Raw genomic sequence first — 21,006 nt, 5'->3', positions numbered from 1 at the left:
CAGTGTTTCTGACTTATTTCCATGTCATTTGTTTTATCTCATCAAAACTCCATCTGCGACTAGTTTATGAGACCAAACCTCCAAAGCCTTGTTCACGTGAGTGAGGTGGCTGTGTGGTAGAGGCATTATAAGCTCCTTCACTGGAAACGTCTGTGGCCTAGTAGGCACTGCTGTCTGTAGTGAACGAGGAAACAGAATACCAGGGTGGTATTATTGATTTGACAGGCCATCGAGGATAACACATTCATACAAAACTGTCAGTTCAAACTACCAACATTTTCAAAACATGACCAAAATAGACTTTTCCATCTCTCACCAAACCTACCGGGGCAGGCCCTGGCTTGGTAGCTTGGCACATACAGTATGTGTCTTGACACATTGCAATAGGTGGTTATGGCACATTTCACAAACAGGGTCATTGACTTCTCTTACTGTCTGTCTGAGAAGGGCCTCATTAGGATTTCGGAAATTCAATGGAGGTCCGCACAGATGTTTTTGGTACCGATTTGTTTGTCCTAATTCAACGACAAATCAATGACAAGCAGACAGACAAACAAACATCATGGTCAAGGTTCTGGTCTAAATTAACAACACCTTTTAGCCCGCAACAGGCCTAGCGTGAGCCTACGATATGACACCATAACTCAGGTGACCCAGTTAGGTCCAGTTATTCCCAAACGAGCGTGGTGGTGCTTCTTGGCTGCTTCTACAATCTCAAGATGAACATCTCCAGTTCAGATTGATTTATGCTCTTGTGTATCTCCCATTAAAAGCATCCTATAAAAATCCAGCCAGGGGGTTCATTACAGAAGTACTGGCTGACCAGAAGGTCATCTTGTGTCTCTGCCTCTGAGTCACATACACGGTCACATGTAACAAAGGAAACTAGAACATGATGATGCTGCAAAGAAATTAGTGTTGGTTTCATAAAAACTGAGAATGAATGGGGAAGTATCTGTTTTGACAGTCAGTTAGGATGACTCTCAGTGGTGGATGGCTTCCTGAGGGTGATGTCAGAGCTTAACCTGATGTTCTTACTGATAAGAAAGGACCCTATATCCCCATGCAGCATGCATTGGGTGGGCCCAGTGCCTCTGGGCAAAAGCCTAGAAGCTCCATACAAGGCCAGAGGAGGGGTCTTTCTGGGTCATATAAAATTGGGATAATCTCACTTGAACGCATAGTTGTAAGGTGTGAGAAATAGGGCATCCACAGTCATTGGCGTTCAACTGGGATGCTTGTGGGTGGTGGAACTGTCACCAAAACGGGTTGCTTTTCATGGTAATTTCCAATAGAAATCTATTGAATGCTTGTACATCCCGACTGTGGTGAACTCCCTAACCTAACCTATGGGCATCCAATGTAGCATTGGGTTGCAACGCTGTAGCGTCAAAACAAAGTAACAAAACAAAGTAATAAATAAATACGTGTTATTACTTTACCTCTGTCTCTAGCTGCTCTAAACGAGACAGGAAGCCAACAGGGACAACCAGGAGACTTAGCAAATTGACACGTACACACGAGGAGACGTCGCCAAGCCAGGTTGTCAAGGTTGCAGGGAGGAAGTTGCTCGTCCTCTTGTATTTTTACACTTTCATGGCTAGTATCCAAGCGATCACAACAACATCTCAGAACGGTATACTGTGCCAGGCTGCAAAACAATTGGCTCTGGAAGCTCCACAGTGGCATTAGAAGACATATCATCGCCTTTGTTGTTGTCGTTGTATCTCGTTGGGAATGCCGGGCTCTGTGTGCAGATGGAACCGTCCGCGTTAGCAAAATGTTTTGTCTCGAGCCACAGAGCATGATATTCCTTCCCAACACTTGGGGATCTGGTCTGTGTTTGTGTGTCTGTGTATTTGTGTGTCTGTGTTTGTGTGTCTGTGTATGTGTGTTTGTGTGTCTGTGTGTTTGTTTGTCTGTGTTTCTGTGTGCATGTCAACATTTGCCTTGCGTGCAACAGAGCAATATGCAACCTACTGGATACAAGAAGCATTCTCACTGGGCACAGACGTCAATTCAACGTCTATCCCACTTTGGTTCAACGTCATTGAAATGAGTGGAAACAACATTGATTCAACCAATGTGTGCCCAGTGGGTTGTCTTAAAAAAGTTAATGGCTTTTCTATTTAAAGGTGCCCTGGGGCTGTTCAGCAGACGTGCCAAGACAGTATGTTGTAGCAATGATGTTCTCAATTGTAACCACACACAGGTTGACATATACTGAACAAAAATATAAACACAACATGCACATATTTTCTTACAGTTCATAGGAGGAAATCAGTCAATTGAAAGACATTCATTAGGCCCTAATCTATCGATTTCACATGACACAATGCCTTTAAAAAAAGGTAGGGGCGTGGATCAGAAAACCAGTTAATATCTCATTTGCATGGAGTTAATCAGGCTTTTGATTGTGGCTTGTGGAATGTTGTCCCACTCCTCTTCAATTGCTGTGTGAAGTTTCTGGATATTGTCAGGAACTGGAACAAGCTGTCGTACACGTCAATCCAGAGCATCCCAAACATGCTCAAAGGGTGGCATGTCTGGTTAGTATGCAGGCCATGGAAGAACTGGGAAATTTTTATCATCTAGAAATTGTGCACAGATCCTTGCAACACGGGGCTGTGATTTATCATGCTGAAACATGACGTGATGGCGGCGGATGAATGACACGACAATGTGCCTCGGGATCTCGTCACTGTATCTCTGTGCATTAAAATTTCCATCGATAAAATGCAATTGTGTTCCTTGTCCATGGAGCACTCTGTTCACAACATTGACATCAGCAAACCGCTGTTGTGAGACCGGTTGGACGTACTGCCAAATTACGTTGGAGGCAACTTATGGTAGATAAATTAACATTAAATTCTCTGGCAACAGCTCTGGTAGACATTCCTGCAGTAAGCATGCCAATTGCTCTGTGCTGGGGTCAATAAAAGGGCACTCTAAAATGTGCAATTTTGTCACACAACACATGGTGCACCTGTGTAATGATCATGCTGTTTAATCAGCTTCTTGATATGCCGTACCTGTCAGGTCAGGATGGATTATCTTTAAAAAAAAAATATATATATATATATTTTATTTTATTTTAGGGGTGGATCAGCTTAATATTGCGGAAAGAATGTTGCTTCCATCAATGTAATTGTCTGCATCATTTCCAATCCCCCATATATTTTTGGTGTAAATATATATATATATATATATATGCATATGCATCAGACTTACATAAGGCAGTAATGGAGACTTATTCAGTATTGTAGCAAAGAAAAAACGCCGTAGAAAGACTTTCAATTGGACTATAGATTCACCAGATAGAGAACCAACAATATCATAATATCGAGCCTTTAATTTGCTCAATGTTTGCTCAATATACTTTTACTGTAAGTCAAGGTTGAGGAACAAGATACATGAATAGTGGTAGGCCCATAGAATGCTGTAATGTAGAGAAGTGCTGTCTTAGCTACTCTCACTCTGATGACTAGGATTCCAAAAATCCGGAAACTTACAATAAATTACCTGGTTTTCCAGAAATCCTGGTTGGAGGATTCTGTATTTCTTGCTTATTTCCTTCTGATTCTGGGAATCCTCCAACTGGGATTTTAGAACAACCAGGGAATGTATTGAACATTCCTGGAATTGTGCAACCCTAATCATGACTGCCATATATTCCGCCAGCCCAGACAGGTTTTTTAGCAGCTCCTTGATATCACGCTGTATGACAGCGGTGCCACTCGGGTTTTGCTCAGCAGAGGCGGCGTGACGTTGGAGGACGAGGGGCGTGGAGCGTGTAAGTGCCTTGTTGACTCCACCGATGGTGGGATCAGCTTGCGGGCAAACCAAGCCCCCAAACGGCTTCATGGAAATCAGTGTAACTTCAGAGGAGGGTGTGTCCTAAACAGTCCATTATAGCTGCAGTGCTGCTGTGTCCTGTGCCCAACTTGTTGAACTTTCCCTGGGGGTACAGCAAAACAACATTCAGGACCACCTTTAGGACCCTTGTTTATGCCAATATTTGCTCTCTTCCCTTGCCGTATTTTGAGGGGGGAATGTCTTCCCCCACAAATGTGAGTGCTTTGGCTCAGATTAGGCTTGTTGTTTATTGCCCTTGTCTTTCATTGTTTCCTGTGACTGCGGTGCTCTTTGTTCACAGCTCGTGCGCATGACACTGAAAGCGCCACACACAGCCTCCAAACAGAATGATGATGTCAGATGATGAATTCTAATTTCTAACAGCAGCTGAAGAATATGGATAAGAGCATTACATGCTACATAATGCCATTGTTAGATTGTTTTTCAATGCTTATTTAATTCATTAAATATGATATAATTGTAAGCCTACTCTGAGTCAATGTTTCAATGTATCGTAGCCATGTCAATGAGCTAAGGCTTAGTCACAAACATAGCGTGAAGTTGGTGGGGTGAAGACGCAGAGCGGACACATCCAAATAGTGCAAATGTATTCCCTTCATGTTATATTCGTCAAGGCATATTCAAATGATTTTCCCTCCCTCCCGTGTGCTGGTGAGGCATGCACGTGGCCGTGTTATTTTTCCCTGGCTGGCTGCAGGCCAGGTCTAGAGGGGAAGTTATACCTACATAATGTGACCAACACATGAAAGGAGTGCAGAGAGAAATGTATTTTCTTCGAATGAAAGGTAGATTAGCACAGTTTTCCAACCTGAGAAAACTCAAACAATGGCGGGTAAGCTGATGAGACAAGTTAGTTTGACTTAAACGTAGGCTATTGCTCAATTGACATGCTTTCCAGTGAAAGGGAACACAATGTCCCATGAAAACAAGGCATAGGAAAACCACAACGTCAAACCATAGCCTATTGTGTACTGCACCATAGCATATTCTAAAATGTAATGTGGTTGAAATGTAAGTAAAGGGAATTTCTATTAGATTACAGGAATTTCAAAAGTATGCCTGCGGTGATGAATACATCCTTTGACATTTGTTCTCAATTGCTGCATGTTGACATCAGCACACCATATATAGAATAAAATAAATGATGTCAAATAGAGCAAATTTACATCATAAATATCTGCAGGGTTAAGCAAGCTGGCCTCCACCCAAGCAAATATAGGCCTGCCTAATGAATGATCAGTGGAGAATATCCATTCAAGCAAATATATTGAATGGTCAGTGCTACTATCACATACGTCAGTCGATAAACATGCAATAGACACAAACAGCCTTGTGCTCTCATTATTGTGTCAGACTGGGGACCCGATGTAATCTGATCCCTTGGCTGGCTGCGGCTACCCTCCTGTGCAACAGACGCCTTGTTTGTGTCGGCCTCTGGATAAGTGATTCCATCTCTGACCGTTGTGAGGTGTAGCGTTCCCCAGGGAAGCGGCTCAGGATTCCAACAGATGTTAGACCTGCACACTCAACCACAGTTAAATCACTAGAGTCTACTGTAGGCCATCTATGTAAAAGCAACAGCCTCTTGGCATTCCAATTGGTTAAGTTTGACAAACAACAAAGCTCTTTGGACCTATCTGGACTATGCCTTGTTTTTCAGTGGGGTGTGGTGTTATTATCCCGGAGTTCTAAGCTAGTCAATATGGTATTATTAGACCATAAGAAATAGGATACTTGCCAAAACTCCAGTGTAAAAAATAATCATTAAAAAAAGGGTCATCAGACCTTCATTTTCAGCCAAGAGGCTCCAGTTGAAAAATTATTTTGGGATTCTTGTCATTCAGCTCAACACTCACAAAAAATATATTTTTTGTCTTTGCATGTAGCAATTAATTACAGCCATTCTAATTCAGGCCAGAATTGGTATGTCTGTCACACGTTGTTTTTGTGATGTTATTTTTAGTGTAACAATTTAGTGGCGCTGTTAGAACTATGAGTTATGAATGAACTGTCACAAAGGGGACACCTGTTGACACCAAACATTCACATGTATCAATATGATACAATTTAGAACCACTGATTAGTGCCTTCACATGTGTTTGACGGGACTGCTTGTGCATAAGTGTAACAGCACCACTGCCTTGGCCCTTGTTTCCTTTGACTGGATTTCAATTAAAGTGTATTGGCAAGTGAATTGACATAGAAGAAACTGAAAAGGGATTTGTGAATATAAAAAGAGACATGAAGCTAAATGGAGATGTGAATCAAAACGGTAATTTGACCAATTCCATTGAACCACGCACTCTGTCTGCTGCTGTCTCACACGGTCACTGAAAAATCAGAAAGATCTGTCACATCATCTGTGACAATCAGAGTCACTAGCGTATCTCACAAGGTTCAGTATGGGGTGAACTCTCTTTTGCTGTTGTCTGAGAAAGGGAACAAAACCGTCAATAAAGCAAGTCTGTGGCTTTCCTCCTTTATAACTCTGAAACTTCATCCTTTTATTGTCGTCCCCAGGGAGGAAGGGTTGTCCCGCTCTCTGACGTCAGTCTGTATGGGTAAGTAAACAAAGACAAGCCGAGGGAAGAGCCCGGTGTAAACAAGGCTGTTGTCAATGTCAACAAGATTTAGAGAATTGACAAGATCGTGGGCGAGGTCAAGCAGGCTGTATGAATGGAAAAAGCCAGAGTTGAAGTTGGATGAGGGGTTATAGGATACAGTAGTCATGGGACCGAAGTTTCAGGCTATCAGGGTGGGCTTCTCCTCAGATTTAGATTCCCCCCCCTTACAAAAAATATTTCAGTTTTGAAACTGCAGTAAAAGTGCAGCAACTGCAGTCCACTGTGGTATTTTGGACACAGTAAGTGCACTCTAACTGCAGTTACCCTGCAGTAAAAAAAAACTGTTGTTTTGGATGCAGTATTTGCAGCATACGACAATTATAATGCACTCTGACTGCAATCTTTTTTCGTAAGGGCCCTCTGTCACCCTCTGCTACACCAATGGATGGTATAACACCACCTCAGGCTAATAACACCACCTCAGGTGAATAACACCACCTCAGGATAATAACACCACCTCAGGATAATAACACCTCCTCAGGATAATAACACCACCTCAGGCTAATAACACCATATCAGGCTAATAACACCACCTCAGACTAATGACACCATCTCAGGCTAATAACACCACCTCAGGCTAATAACACCACCTCAGGTGAATAACACCACCTCAGGATAATAACACCACCTCAGGATAATAACACCCCCTCAGGCATATAACACCATCTCAGGCTAATAACACCACCTCAGGCTAATAACACCACCTCAGGTGAATAACACCACCTCAGGATAATAACACCACCTCAGGATAATAACACTTCCTCAGGATAATAACACCACCTCAGGCTAATAACACCATCTCAGGCTAATAACACCACCTCAGGCTAATAACACCACGTCAGGCTAATAACACCACCTCAGGCTAATAACACCACGTCAGGCTAATAACACCACCTCAGGCTAATAACACCACCTCAGGTGAATAATACAAGCTCAGGCTAAATGAAGAAGGAGAAATGCCAGCGAATAACACTACCTTAGGCTAAATGATGAAAGGTGCACAATCTCCATTTGGGAGAGGCAGACAAATGGGGGAGTAGGGGTGAGTGTGTGTTTGGGGGGAGGGGGGGGCACTAAAGAGGAAGGGGAGGGGCATATCTGGGTCAGTGCGTTCTCTACATGCTACGATCGTTCAACTCACCGCTGACCTTTCCATCATCATTTGACAGACATGTTGTGGCCCAAGAGACTCCACACACCAGCCCTCACACCTTCTCTCATATCGTCTCTCACAGAAGCTCAAACAGCTGTATTTTCCTTAACATGTGCTATTTAAAATCTCTTTAGAAATACGGTCTGGACTCAGTTATTGAGAAGGGAACTCGCTGGCTGACATGATAAGACTGACTATCCTCTGACAAACGAGATGGAGGAGAGGTTGTAAATGCATCAGGAAGTAGCTGTGTTATCTGTGCAGGGCTGATAAGTGATATGCACTGCACTGGAGCCTGCTGCACCATCTGAACTCTCTCTGACTGACGCAGCAACAGATCCTCTCACTCACACGTTCTAATCTCTACTTACTCTCATTGGACATTAGGAAAAGTGTTTACCATTTTTCTAACCAGAGCTTGCAAACAATGACCGGACTTACTGTAGACAGATCTGCTCTGAGCTGGATTCACCGGCCCAGATGGATCGAATTTCACTTTTAATAAAAACGAATGATATTGGGTTTCCGTGGACATGATTTCTCAATCAATATGCCAAAGTACATTACACCAAATCCTACTGGATCAGCTGAGTACCTCAGAGACTTTAACTGACTCAGGCTCTCTTACAGTCATCCTGTGCACATGGTTGCGTGTGTACTTTTCGCAGACCCATATGTTAAAATCAGACCACGATATCTTTTTATTTTATAAAATTATATTTAAATTTGATTTAACCAGGGAAAACCTATTGAGAACAGGGTTTAATTTACAAGGGTACTTTGTGAACAATAAATCAACATACATTTACAATACATGAGAACAAATCAAATCCAAAAGTGATAGATAAGATTACACACCAATCAAAACACTGCAGTTCTCCTTCACCACATTCCTCATCAAAGTTCCAAACTGACCCTTCAAGACCATGGATATCTGACCGTTTACATGAGACACAAAGCCTTTAGAGAGCACCTACACTTTTAGAAAAAGGGTTCCAAAAGGGTTCTTCAGTTGTCCCCATAGGAGAAGCCTTTTGGGTTCCATGTAGAACCCTCTGTGGAAAGGGTTCTACATTGAACCCAAAAGGGTTATACCTGGAACCAAAAGGATTCTAGCTGGAACCAAAAAGGGTTCTTCAAAGGGTTCTCCTACGGGGACAGCCCAAGAACCCTTTCAGGTTCTAGATAGCACCTTTTTTTCTAAGAGTGTATGGTTCAGTATGGTAATAGTAGGGCATAGTTGTGGATGGCTACTACAGTGTGCAGCCTGTTAACCCTGACATAGCTAATCTCTCATAGTCAGTAAATCACAGATCAATGGGTTGTCTGTTGATCCATCATCATGGCTTGTCTGCTCCTGTTATGTGTAAAATAGATTTTTACTTACATATTAAGGGATCATCTTTAGATACAAATAGCTTAGATGTCAGATATATAGCCTAAAGATAATGATGGCCTTTATATTTCACTCTTCATCATATCTCAAACAGCTGTGTAGTACATTATACAACAGAAGTATTTGCTGACCATATCCTTCAGTTTCACATTAACTTTACCTCAGTTACTCCTCACTCCTTGAGGGCATAATTTTCAACAGAGACACCGTGGAAGAAAATAGTCAGTCGATTGTGAGATGAAATAACTGAGAGCTTCACCTCAGACAGTTCAGAAATCAGTCTACACACCCTGCGGGAAAATGTGGTCTCATCTCAAACCACAGTTTCTATTTTTCACCCGGATGAACACAAAACCAGACTGTGTCTCTTCAATCTCATTGGCTCTAATATCATGTGAGCAGAAGGGACAAATACTTGTTTCTGTCCATTACGTTCCAGTCAGATGGAGGGTCAGGTTTAACCACTGGTTTTGTACTTCTGACTTTTACACAGCCTCTGGATTCTGATAGGGACAGCTAGAGGAAGTGGAGGGGCAGCTAGAGGAAGTGTATATGTGCTATACCTTATCACAAACAGTGCCAAAACGAAACAGAAAGTGACAGCAGCATCATGATCTTGTATCTAACTCAGAGAGCATGTTGTAAAACTGTATTAGGCTGCCATACTAGTATAATCAGAACTTGTGTCATTATGTCCTGTGGCAAACACTCAGTCCTGATAACTTTGGTAGCATAACTATCATAACAAGGATGATAATAAGTGATACTTACAATTTCAGATTGCAGTTAAATATGACATCTCTTCACATAAAAAAAATATCCTGAGCTGCACATGGTCCGCTAAAACAGGAGTTGTAAAGGCCCAGCGCACTCCTTTGTGATTTTATTTATTTATTTAATTTAATTAATATTTATAGATTTTTCAGGGGGTTCTGCAGCACCCTCAGCACCCTCAGCACCCCTACTTCCCGTGGCTATGTCTCTTCACCTATTGAACATTTAGGAAGTGTGCATCACCCCCCCCCCCCCCCCCCCCCCTCTTTTCAAGGGCCTACTGGCATGTTTTGATTATATGCACTGTGCATGGATAACATTTTAGGGTACATTATGACTAATGTTCAAAGTCAGTTCCTCTAGCTCCAAAAGTAATCATGCTTGACAGCATTTGGACCCGCTAAATGCTCATCTGAACAGAATAGCAAGCTTCTGTTTGGCAGACAAAGAAATTGAGCACTTTTGTCCAAATGTGCAACAAAGGCATGGGTTGGAAGACATATTGTTAAAAGTGAAGAAGAAGAAAGGATGTTCTTTCAACTTCTAGTGGTCAAAATGGTTGACAGATGCAGATAGCGTGAATACAGAAATACTCTAAGGAACACACAATTTTATGACTGTTACATCAGTGTAGAGTCTCAAGATCTCGTATGTTCATCACACAGAATATATGCACGAAATTTAACCCAGATGATATATTTCCCAACACACTGTTTTTTAAGTCTACCCATATGTGATATGTTATGTTGGCCGGCTTTCAGCATGGGAAGAAAGGAAAATTATTCAAGGAAATAGAGGGGTGGGCAGATATTCTTTAGCCCTGAAAGAATAAGTAAACCAGAACAACTGATCGTGGAATGGAAAGATTTTGTTTTCAGCTGAGACAACAGGTTGTTTTTCCAAGCCCTGGACACAATCCTAGCTACAATGATGTATCCAGCATTAAAGCGATTGGTGTTTGCTGATCTCATCGTCTAGGAATGACACAAGTGAGAAGTCAGTCCACAGGCAGAAGTGTGGGAGGAGTCAAACCAAGCTGGCAACAGAATTACAGTTCACTAAGTTCACATACTGTACATCACTGATAAACCAGACTATTAATGTTCCACTTTTATCAGAGATACGTGCATCACTTGGCATCAACTCATCTCTCTATATAGCTTAACACATTTGCAGAACTTGCAACTTATTTCGAGTTGAGATTGACTGAAATTAAAAACATCTACAATTCCGGTTTGTACTGTTGGTTTGTATCTAGTTTAGCCCACAGATGGGTAATCCAAGATTCCAGTTAGTATTAGCGTTGTTCTTAGCATTAGAACTCGTTCGGGCTCCTGGGGGTGAGTGAGTGAATGAGTGGGCAGCTGTGAGTCATGCTTTGGGCCCTTCTGCACACTCTCTCTGCCCAGGGCTCTGCTGTAAACAGCCAGCTCTCCACAGCCCAGCACGTATAAATTAGGCTTTTAAAAGTCCCTCAGGAGCCTCTCACTATTGAGGTCATAGTGGTGTGCTCATCACATGCAACCCGTGAAAACCCAATTCCCCACTCTCCACCACACCGTACTGACTGGGAGAAGACCGGGCCGTGGTGCTCAATTTATAACACAAAACATCAAAGGCAGTTGATCCAAAACAAAGGCTATCAGTGACATCTCTACTCCCTGTCTTCTCCCTAATCAGTCTTAGCAGGGTGTATGTATACTTAATCACCACCAGGATTCACAATGTACTGTTGTATGAGAAGTAATGACCCTCCGGTCACGTTTAATGAATTTTCAGCCTGGTTTGCCAAACGCTCCTACAGGGATAGATACAATGTCAGCTGTTTGTTTCAGGAGCAGGCTGTTTTTTAAGCTATTGGAACATAAAAGGCACATGAGGCTGTGTGTAGCTGCAATTAATGTAGCAGTCAGTGATCTCTGAGCAAAGGGGAAAATAGACCTTAAATGCAAGGCAACATTTTATACGAAAGCAAAACAACTGAGAAAGGGGAAAGGAACATAAATCTTAACTCTGTATTGATTCATACGCATAGGTGGAAAAGAACCCCCCCCCCCCCCCCCCTCGACAAGTATACTTTGTCAATTTTAGAGGGAAGATGTGATTTAGGAGAATCAGTTACCGGGCAGAAGAGGAGGTGAGACAGAGGAGGATTGCCAAATCTCTGTCCTCTGGCTCACAGCAGACTGCTACTTCGGAGGAAGTCTGGCTGGTCTCGTGGCGAGTGGTAACAAAACAGGCACTTCTCTCTCCCCTGCTGACCCTCCAACTTGAGGAGCATTGACCTTTGCATATCTCCATCATGTCGCTTACTCGCTCTACTCTGTTTACCTTTAATTTTAAAAGGAAACTGAAACCTGTCAGGTTTGTTTTCACATTTTCACAGCTACGTGGCTTGTTGTTAAAGCCCAAGTGCTTGTGATAAAGGAGTCATCTGTCAGAAAAACTGAAATACTAGCTTTGTTGAACCCTACTGAGGGTTAGAGCCTACTGTATTTTGACAACCTATATTTCAGGATATGGATGATTAACATGTATTTTTACCCAGACTGGCTCGGCAGTTCATTGAGCCTGGTCCCCATTCAAACAAACCTAACAGACAACAGTCCAGTATGATGGTAGCCTATGGGCTACCATCACCAGCCAGCCAAATCAGGTATGGGTTTTTCCCAGAATCCAGGCTGTGGCTCGCTAGACTGAATGAATAATGAATAAATAGATTACCTTACTACTGCAACATAAGGTGAAATGCACCGGAGTTTCCCTTCTATTCCCGTAGTCCTCTACACACCCAATAAATGACAGGAAATAGCCTATGGCATTTCCAACTAAAACAAAAGTATAGTTGCATTTGCTATCAGCTTTGCTGTGTGGGTTTACGGTTTACTCAAATTCCATGGCAAAACCTTTCACTGCTTCTGTCACGTTCTCATGGAGATAACTGGAACCAAAGCAGTATAAGACAAACGTGTGTGTAAGAGGGAGCATGGCTGTCTGTATAGCTGTCTCTATGGCTGTCTGTTTAGCTGTCTGTATAGCTGTCTGTATGGCTGTATGTTTAGCTGTCTGTATGGCTGTCTGTATGGCTGTCTGTTTAGCTGTCTGTATAGCTGTCTGTATAGCTGTCTCTATGGCTGTCTGTTTAGCTGTCTGTATAGCTGTCTGTATGGCTGTATGTTTAGCTGTCTGTTTGGCTGTCTGTTTGGCTGTCTGTTTGGCTGTCTGTATGGCTGTCTGTATACAACACTGTAATGTATACAAGGTGGTTTTATACAGTATCAGTCAAATGTTTGGACACACCTACTTATTCAAGGGTTTTTCTTTATTTTGACTATTTTCTACATTGTATAATAATAGTGAAGACATCAAAACTATGAAATGACACATGTGTAATCATGATGTAACCAAAAAAGAATTTGAGATTCTTCAAAGCAGCCACCCTTTGCCTTGATGACAGTTTTGCACACTCTGTATATTCAAAGAGAAGATTATACTTTAATTTCAGTTCCAGTTTGTTTCAAATCTGGTTCCGGTCCTATCAGGGATTAGAAACAAAACCAGGGCATCAAAGGCCCGGTCATAGAGTCAGGTCACCCCAGCACTGGCAGCAGGGTAGCCTAGTGGTTAGAGTGTTGGAGTAGTAACCGGAAGGTTGCAAGTTCAAATCCCTGAGTTGACAAGGTACAAATCTGTCGTTCTGCCCCTGAACAGGCAGTTAACGCACTGTTCCTAGGCCGTCATTGAAAATAAGAATTTGTTCTTAACTGACTTGTCTAGTTAAATAAAGGTAAAAAAAATAAAATAAAAAGACAGACGCTGATGTTCGTCATGCTCCCAAGTGTGCTCGTCTGCAGTCCGCCCCCGGGCCACCACGTCCCTCTGAGGACAGCACAGAGGTCGAGACACTACTGCCCCACCCTTCTCTTCCCCATATCACAAACGTGGCTGGAGGGGTTATAGAGGCCTAGATGAAGCTGGAGCGTTGGTTCTGGCTAAATCCTAAACACAAGGATGGGTAAGCTAAGCTTATTTTGTACAGTACAGTCTATAATCTTGTGTTGACTGCATAATGCTTGAATGGTATCATGTGGACTTATTGCTGTGGCAATCATTCATTAAGAGAATGTGGCAAACAAATGATAGGTGGGTTATCCTTAGACATTTGTCAAAGTATTTCTTTATGACATCCTCCATTACCTTTCCAAAATATAATATCAAGAACCCGCTGAAAACAAAGCCCCGCTTTCATGCCATTGCATAACAAACCCGACTCAACAGTCATGCAGCACTTTATCATTATGAGCCGATATCTGACCAAAATAATGGTGCAACGCTGCATACACACTATCTCACCCCACTTGTTATGGTGGTCTCAAGGACAGAGCCACAGAGAGAAAGGAAAAAGAGAGATTTGGTTGTTAATCGCAGCAGCGCCTATCGCTGTCCAGATAACAGAAGCTGGCATGGGGAGATAAGCAATAGAGTCTGGGATCAGATAATCAGGGAAGGTTGGTGAGAGAGGCCAGGTAAAGCCAGGACTGGTGTTATGTAGGGAGAGGGCATGGTGTACCTAGAGCCAGAGGGCTCTGGAATGCCTTACTCACACAGGCCTCATTGTGTGGCTTATCTGCCTGTCATCAGTATCGGTGAAGGCAACATCAGGAGTCGGGCGGCTGACTGACGGATGGACGGCCGGATGGACTGGCGGACAGATGGCCTTGCTGCCCCAGCGCACAACTTGACAAGCTCTGTAGGAACAAAGGATCGCCATTCCAAGGGCAGCTGTTTTGAACATACTCTCACATGCACACTTCCTAAATGTTCAATAGGTGAAGAGACATAGCTATGGGAAGTAGGGGTGCTGAGGGTGATGCAGCACCCCTTGAAAAATATGTAAAGAGAGAGAGAGAGACATTATTAGTCATTGTCTTTTGGTTTTAGGTTTAGAGACAACAACAACAAGGGAATCAAAACCAAAACGTCTGTGAGCATGAGGGCAGACACTGTATGTTCTGAGAACACTCAACGTGACTGGGAACAACAGGCGCGGCTTTGTGGTTTTACAGGAAACAGCTCTCTGTGTCAGAACACCACAGAAGCCCCACCCACGGCCCGCTGCCATTGGCTCAGCTGTTGTCAGGCTCAGCTCAGGAGAGAACAAAGCCTGCACCAGCCAATCAGAGCAGAGTAAGAAGTTTCCTGTTCTACCAACATCTCATCTTAGGCTGAAGTAGAGCGTGTTGGCGTGACATCATGGGGCTTTAAAACTGAAAACCACAATAATTTAAAAGGCCCAGTGAATGATGACATACTACCCCAAACTAACCTGTTGCTGCTACATGGTGTGAAGCAGTTCACTGGTTGAGTGACAACTGACCTAGTTTAGGGCCTTTTAGAAGTAAACAACAACAGGGCAATTATTTCTCAGAACACCTATATTCTGCCAACTGAGAAAATCTACGAGGTATGCTATGTTAGCCTTATCCCTTTAAGTGGATATTTTAAGTATTTGATTACTTTGATGAGTTGAAATGACTGTTCAATTAAGTGGACCCCACTTTTCATTTCCAAAAATCCACCAAAAGGTTTTGGGAGGAGGAAGACTGAGGAAGTGGTTAGCTTTCCCCGGGTGGTCTTTCACCTTGCAGGCATCATCGTCAGGCTCAGGCTGAGGCACAATCAGTGATGCTTTATTGATATAGATCAGGCATGGGCAACTTTGATGGGGGTGGGGACCACAAAAAATGTGAACTTATCATGTGGGGCCGGTCTGTAATCCGACCATGCTTACTACAAGTGTAGATATCTGTCTACTTGACAAAATTTCCAATCAAAATTTGTTTTGCTGACATGAGTTAATTGAGTGACTGCTGATGCACAACCACATTTCGAAAATGCACCTTGTGTATTCTATGATTCTAACTCTCAAGAGTAAGTTCAGACCCGAATGAATTTCCCCCTCCCCCATTTGTATTATTTTGTATTATTTTAATATTTTTTTGTATTGGTCCGCGGGCCTACAAAAGGGCCGCCAGTTGGCCATCCCTGATGGATATTCATGCCTATGTCCAATAATGCATCCCATCCTGAAATTGAAGAAATCATTCTGTCTAAAATGATGTTTCTGAAGCTGAAAAAAAGTGAATTACTTAACATATTGTGAATGTTCAACTAATTAGATTACAAGGACACTGAACATTGAGAATGTTCATCTTATTAAACAGGTGTTTATGAGGACACTGGTGAGTGAACAACATGGCTAAGAAGTGCTTGTCAGGGATGGGTGGGGAACACCATAAACTCACCCCCCTCAGACTGAATACAACTGCTCCTCGATCTATGCCAATACTAATAAAGTCTTAAAATAGTGTCTCTTACACCAGCACACCTCTGTTAAACCCAGTTACCTTAGCAAATTATTAAACCACATCACACTTTGAAAGTGAAGCACAATTCATTCCACAAGTGAGAAGTCAAAACTTGAAAATTATTGGAAGAATTCAAGTTGTGACAAAAGTATATTTACATTGGAGCATTTTTTGTTGTTGTTTATAACAGACATTTTCACTTTCCTCCATAACTCTACCACCATATATATTTGAGTACTCTATTGTAAATGTAATATGAAATGTAGGTGATATTTTGATAGATGAAAATCACCATCATCAAACTAGCACTGGGCAGATAGAAGTATTCAGGTCAAGGGTAGATGGCATGCACTTGAGGCTATGATGAACTTTATGGCCCACTGGAGGACAACTCAGTAACTGGGTGAGAGTTCAGTGTTTGCCCATGTCTAAGGAAAATTAACAGGGTGGAGTTTCTGGAGTTAAGGTAATTTCCCCTGTCACTTAGCCTGCTTGTTCACCCTCAGAAACAATTTTGAGGAGCTAAACAACTGTCCACACTGGCAATCAGTCAGGAAAGGGAGGACTGACAACTTCCCTTTGACCCCATCGTTACGCATGTGCACACACGCGTGAGCACACATGCACACAACTACACACATGTGAGTGCACACACACACACACACACACACACACACACACACGCACACGCACACACACACACACACACACACACACACACACACACAAGAAAATATACTATGAAGCAAAGATAAATTAGATAAAGAATGATAGCAAAAACCTTTGGAGCACCTTAAATGAAATTCTGGGCAAGAAGGCAAACTCAGCTCCATCATTCATTGAGTCAGATGGCTCATTACCCACTGATATTGCCAACTACTTGAATTATTTTTTAGTTGGTAAGATTAGCAAACTTAGGCATGACATGCCATCAACAAACACCGACACTACACATCCAAGTATAACTTACCAAATTATGAAAGAAAAGTATTGTAAATTTGAATTCCGTATATTGAGTATGGAAGAGGTGAAAAAAATATTGTTGTCAATCAACAATGACAAGACACCGGAAAATTACAATGACAGCTTGAATGGAAAATTACTTAGGATGATAGCGGACGATATTTCCCCTCCTATTTGACATATCATCAATCTAAGCCTACTAGAAAGTGCGTGCCCTCAGGCCTGGAATGAAGCAAAAGTAATGGTGCCGGGGATGATGGCTGGCGTTTTACGGGCTCCTAACCAACTGTTCTATTTTGTTTGTTTTTTCGCGTTGTTTGGAAGTAATTTTTTTACTTATTTTGTATATAATGTTGCTGCTACAATCTCCTATGACAGAAAAGAGCTTCTGGACATCAGAACAGCGATTACTCACCTGGATCTGGACAAAGATTTTTTCTTTAACGAGTCCGACGCCAAGGATACACTGCTTTCTCGAGACCAGACCCAAATCCCTGTCATTCACATGAAGAAAAGACGGAAAAAAAGGGGTCAGAGGTCGGGCTGCCTTCTGAGAATTCGTAGGCGAGTGAGTAAACCTCCCCATCCATCTGTACTATTGGCAAACCTGCAGCCATTGGAAAATAAAATGGATGATCTACGATTAAGACTATCCCACCAACGGTACATTAAAAAGTGTAATATCTTATGTTTCACCAAGTTGTGGCTTAACAACGACACGGATACCACAGAGCTGGCTGGGTATTCCGTGCATCGGCAGGACAGAGAAGCTACGTCTGGCAAGACGAGGGGCGGGGGTGTGTGGCTATTTTTAAATTAAAGCTGGTGCGAGATTTCTAATATTAAAGAAGTCTTAAGGTATTGCTCGCCGTAGGTAGAGTACCTCATGATAAGCTGTAGAGCACACTATCTACCAAGAGAGTTCTCAACTATATTATTGGTAGCCGTCTATTTACCACCACAAACCGATGCTGGCACTAAGACCACACTCAACGAGCTGTATAAGGCCGTAAGCAAACAATAAAATCTTCACCCAGAAGCAGCGCTCCTAGTGGCGGGGGACTTTAATGCAGGCAAACTTAAATCTATTTGACCAAATTTATACCAGCATGTCACATGTGCAACTACATGGAAAACAACTCTAGACCATCTAGAGCTGCCGCTTTCAAGGAGCGGGACTCTAACCCGGAAGTTTATAAAAAAATCCTGCTATGCCCTGCGACGAACCATCAAACAGGCAAAGCATCAATACAGGACTAAGATCGAATCATACTACACCGGCTCTGATGCTCGTTGGATGTGGCAGGGCATGCAAACCACTACAGACTACAAAGGGAAGCACAGCCGAGAGCTGCCCAGTGACACGAGCCTACCAGATGAGCTAAACTACTAATATGCTCGCTTCGAGGCAAATGGCACTGAAGCATGCATGAGAGCACCAGCTGTTCCAGAAGACTCTACACAGCTGATGTGAGTAAGACCTTCAAACAGGTCAACATTCACAAGGCCGCAGGGCCAGACGGATTACCAGGATGTGTACTTCGAGCATGCGCTGACTGACTGGCAAGTGTCTTCACTGACATTTTCAACCTCTCCCTGTTCGAGTCTGTAATACCAATATGTTTTAAGCAGACCACCATAGTGCCTGTTCCCAAGAACACTAAGGTAACCTGCCTAAATGACTACCGACCCTTAGCACTCACGTCTGTAGCCATGAAGTGCCTTGAAAGGCTGACATCAACACCATTATCCCAGAAACCCTAGTCCCACACCAATTTGCATCCCGCGTCAACAGATCCACAGAGGATGCAATCTATATTGCACTCCACACTGCTCTTTCCCACCTGGACAAAAGGAACACATATGTGAGAATGCTATTCATTGACTACAGCTCAGCGGTCAACACCACAGTGCCCTCAAAGCTCATCAATAAGCTAAGGACCGTGGGACTAAACACCTCCCTCTGCAATTTGATCCTGGACTTCCTGACGGGCCGCCCCCAGGTGGTAAGGGTAGGAAACAACACATCTGCCATGCTGACCCTCAACAACCCCACAGGGGTGTGTGCTCAGTCCACTCCTGTACTCCCCATTCACCCACGACTGCGTGGCCAAACACGACTCCAACACCATCAATAAGTTTGCTGACAATACAACAGTGGTAGGCCTAATCACTGAAAATGATGAGACAGCCTATAGGGAGGAGGTCAGAGACCTGGCAGTGTGGTGCCAGGAAAACAACCTCTTCCTCAACGTGAGCTAGACAAAGGAGCTGATCGTGGACAACAGGAAAAGGCTGGCCGAACAGGCCCCCATTAACATTGACGGGGCTGTAGTGGAGCGGGTCCTTGGTGTCCACATCAACAACAAACTATCATGGTCCAAACACACCAAGAGGGCTCGACAACACCCTTTTCCCCTCAGGAGATTGAAAATATTTGGCATGGGTCCCCAGATCCATCAAGACCATCCTGACCGTTTGCTTCACCGCCTGGTATGGCAACTGCTCGTCATCTGACCATGAGGCCCTTCAGAGGGTTGTGTGTACAGCCCAGTACATCACTGGGGCCAAGCTTCCTACCATCCAGGACCTATACACTTGGCGGTGTCAAAGGAAGGCCACAAAAATTGGCAAAGACTCCAGTCACAGACGGTTCTCTCTGCTATTGCAAGCAAACCCTCCCTTTGTTTTTACATTGCTGCTTCTCGTTTATTATCTATTTATTTAACCAGGTAAGTTGACTGAGAGCACATTGTCATTTACAGCAACAACTTGGAGAATAGTTACAGGAGAGAGGAGGGATCAATGAGCCAAATTTAAACTGGGGAAGATTAAGTGGCCATGATGCTATGAAGGCCAGATTGGGAATTTAGCCAGGACACCAGGGTTAACACCCCTACTCTTACGATAAGTGCCATGGGATCTTTTGTGACCACAGAGAGTCAGGACACCTGTTAACATCCCATCCAAAAGGCAACGCCCTACACAAGGCAATGTCCCCAATCACTGCCCTGGGGGATTGGGATATATATATATATTTTTTTTAAGACATGAGGAGAGGGTGCCTAATACTTGCCCTCCAACACCACTTCTAGCAGCATTTGGTCTCCCATCCAGGAACTGACCAGGACCAACCCTGCTTAGCTTCAGAAGAGAACCAGCAGTGGGATACAGGGTGGTATGCTGCTGGCTATGCATAGGAAACTACCCCTACCTACATGTAGAAAATAACTTGACTAACCTGTACCCCAGCACACTGACTCGGTACCAGTATCCCCTGTATATAGCCGCATTATTGTTATTTTTATACTGTTACTTTTTATTTTACTATTTTTACTTTAGTTTATTTTGTATTTCTTTCTTGAACTGCATTGTTGGTTAAGGGCTTGAAGGTAAGCATTTCACATAAGGTTGTTAACCTGTTGTATTTGGAGCATGTGACAAATCAAATGTGACTTCATCAGCTTTAATAAACATTTTGAAAAAATGGTGTTTGGCCAGATACAATGCTATTTTACAGTAAACAAATTCACAACAGACTCAGCACAATTATAGAGAAGGGCATTCAACAACCACAGCCCTTTGAGAAATTGATGATAAAATAATTGTTGGGGCTGTTTTGTTAGAATTCAGTGCGGCTTTTGACATTATAGATAATTGTCTGCTGCTGGAAAAACGTATGTGTTATGGCTTTACACCCCCTGCTATATTGTGGACAAAGAGTGACCTATGTAACAGAACACAGAGGGTGTTCTTCAATGGAACTTTCTCCAACATAATCCAGGTAGAATCAGGAATTCCCCTGTTGTCTAGGCCCCTTACTTATTTCAATCTTTACTAATGACATGCCTT

This window comes from Oncorhynchus clarkii, chromosome 1, assembly GCF_045791955.1.
Source record: "Oncorhynchus clarkii lewisi isolate Uvic-CL-2024 chromosome 1, UVic_Ocla_1.0, whole genome shotgun sequence".
Lineage (NCBI taxonomy): Eukaryota > Metazoa > Chordata > Actinopteri > Salmoniformes > Salmonidae > Oncorhynchus > Oncorhynchus clarkii.
This window is presented reverse-complemented; position numbering follows the sequence as displayed.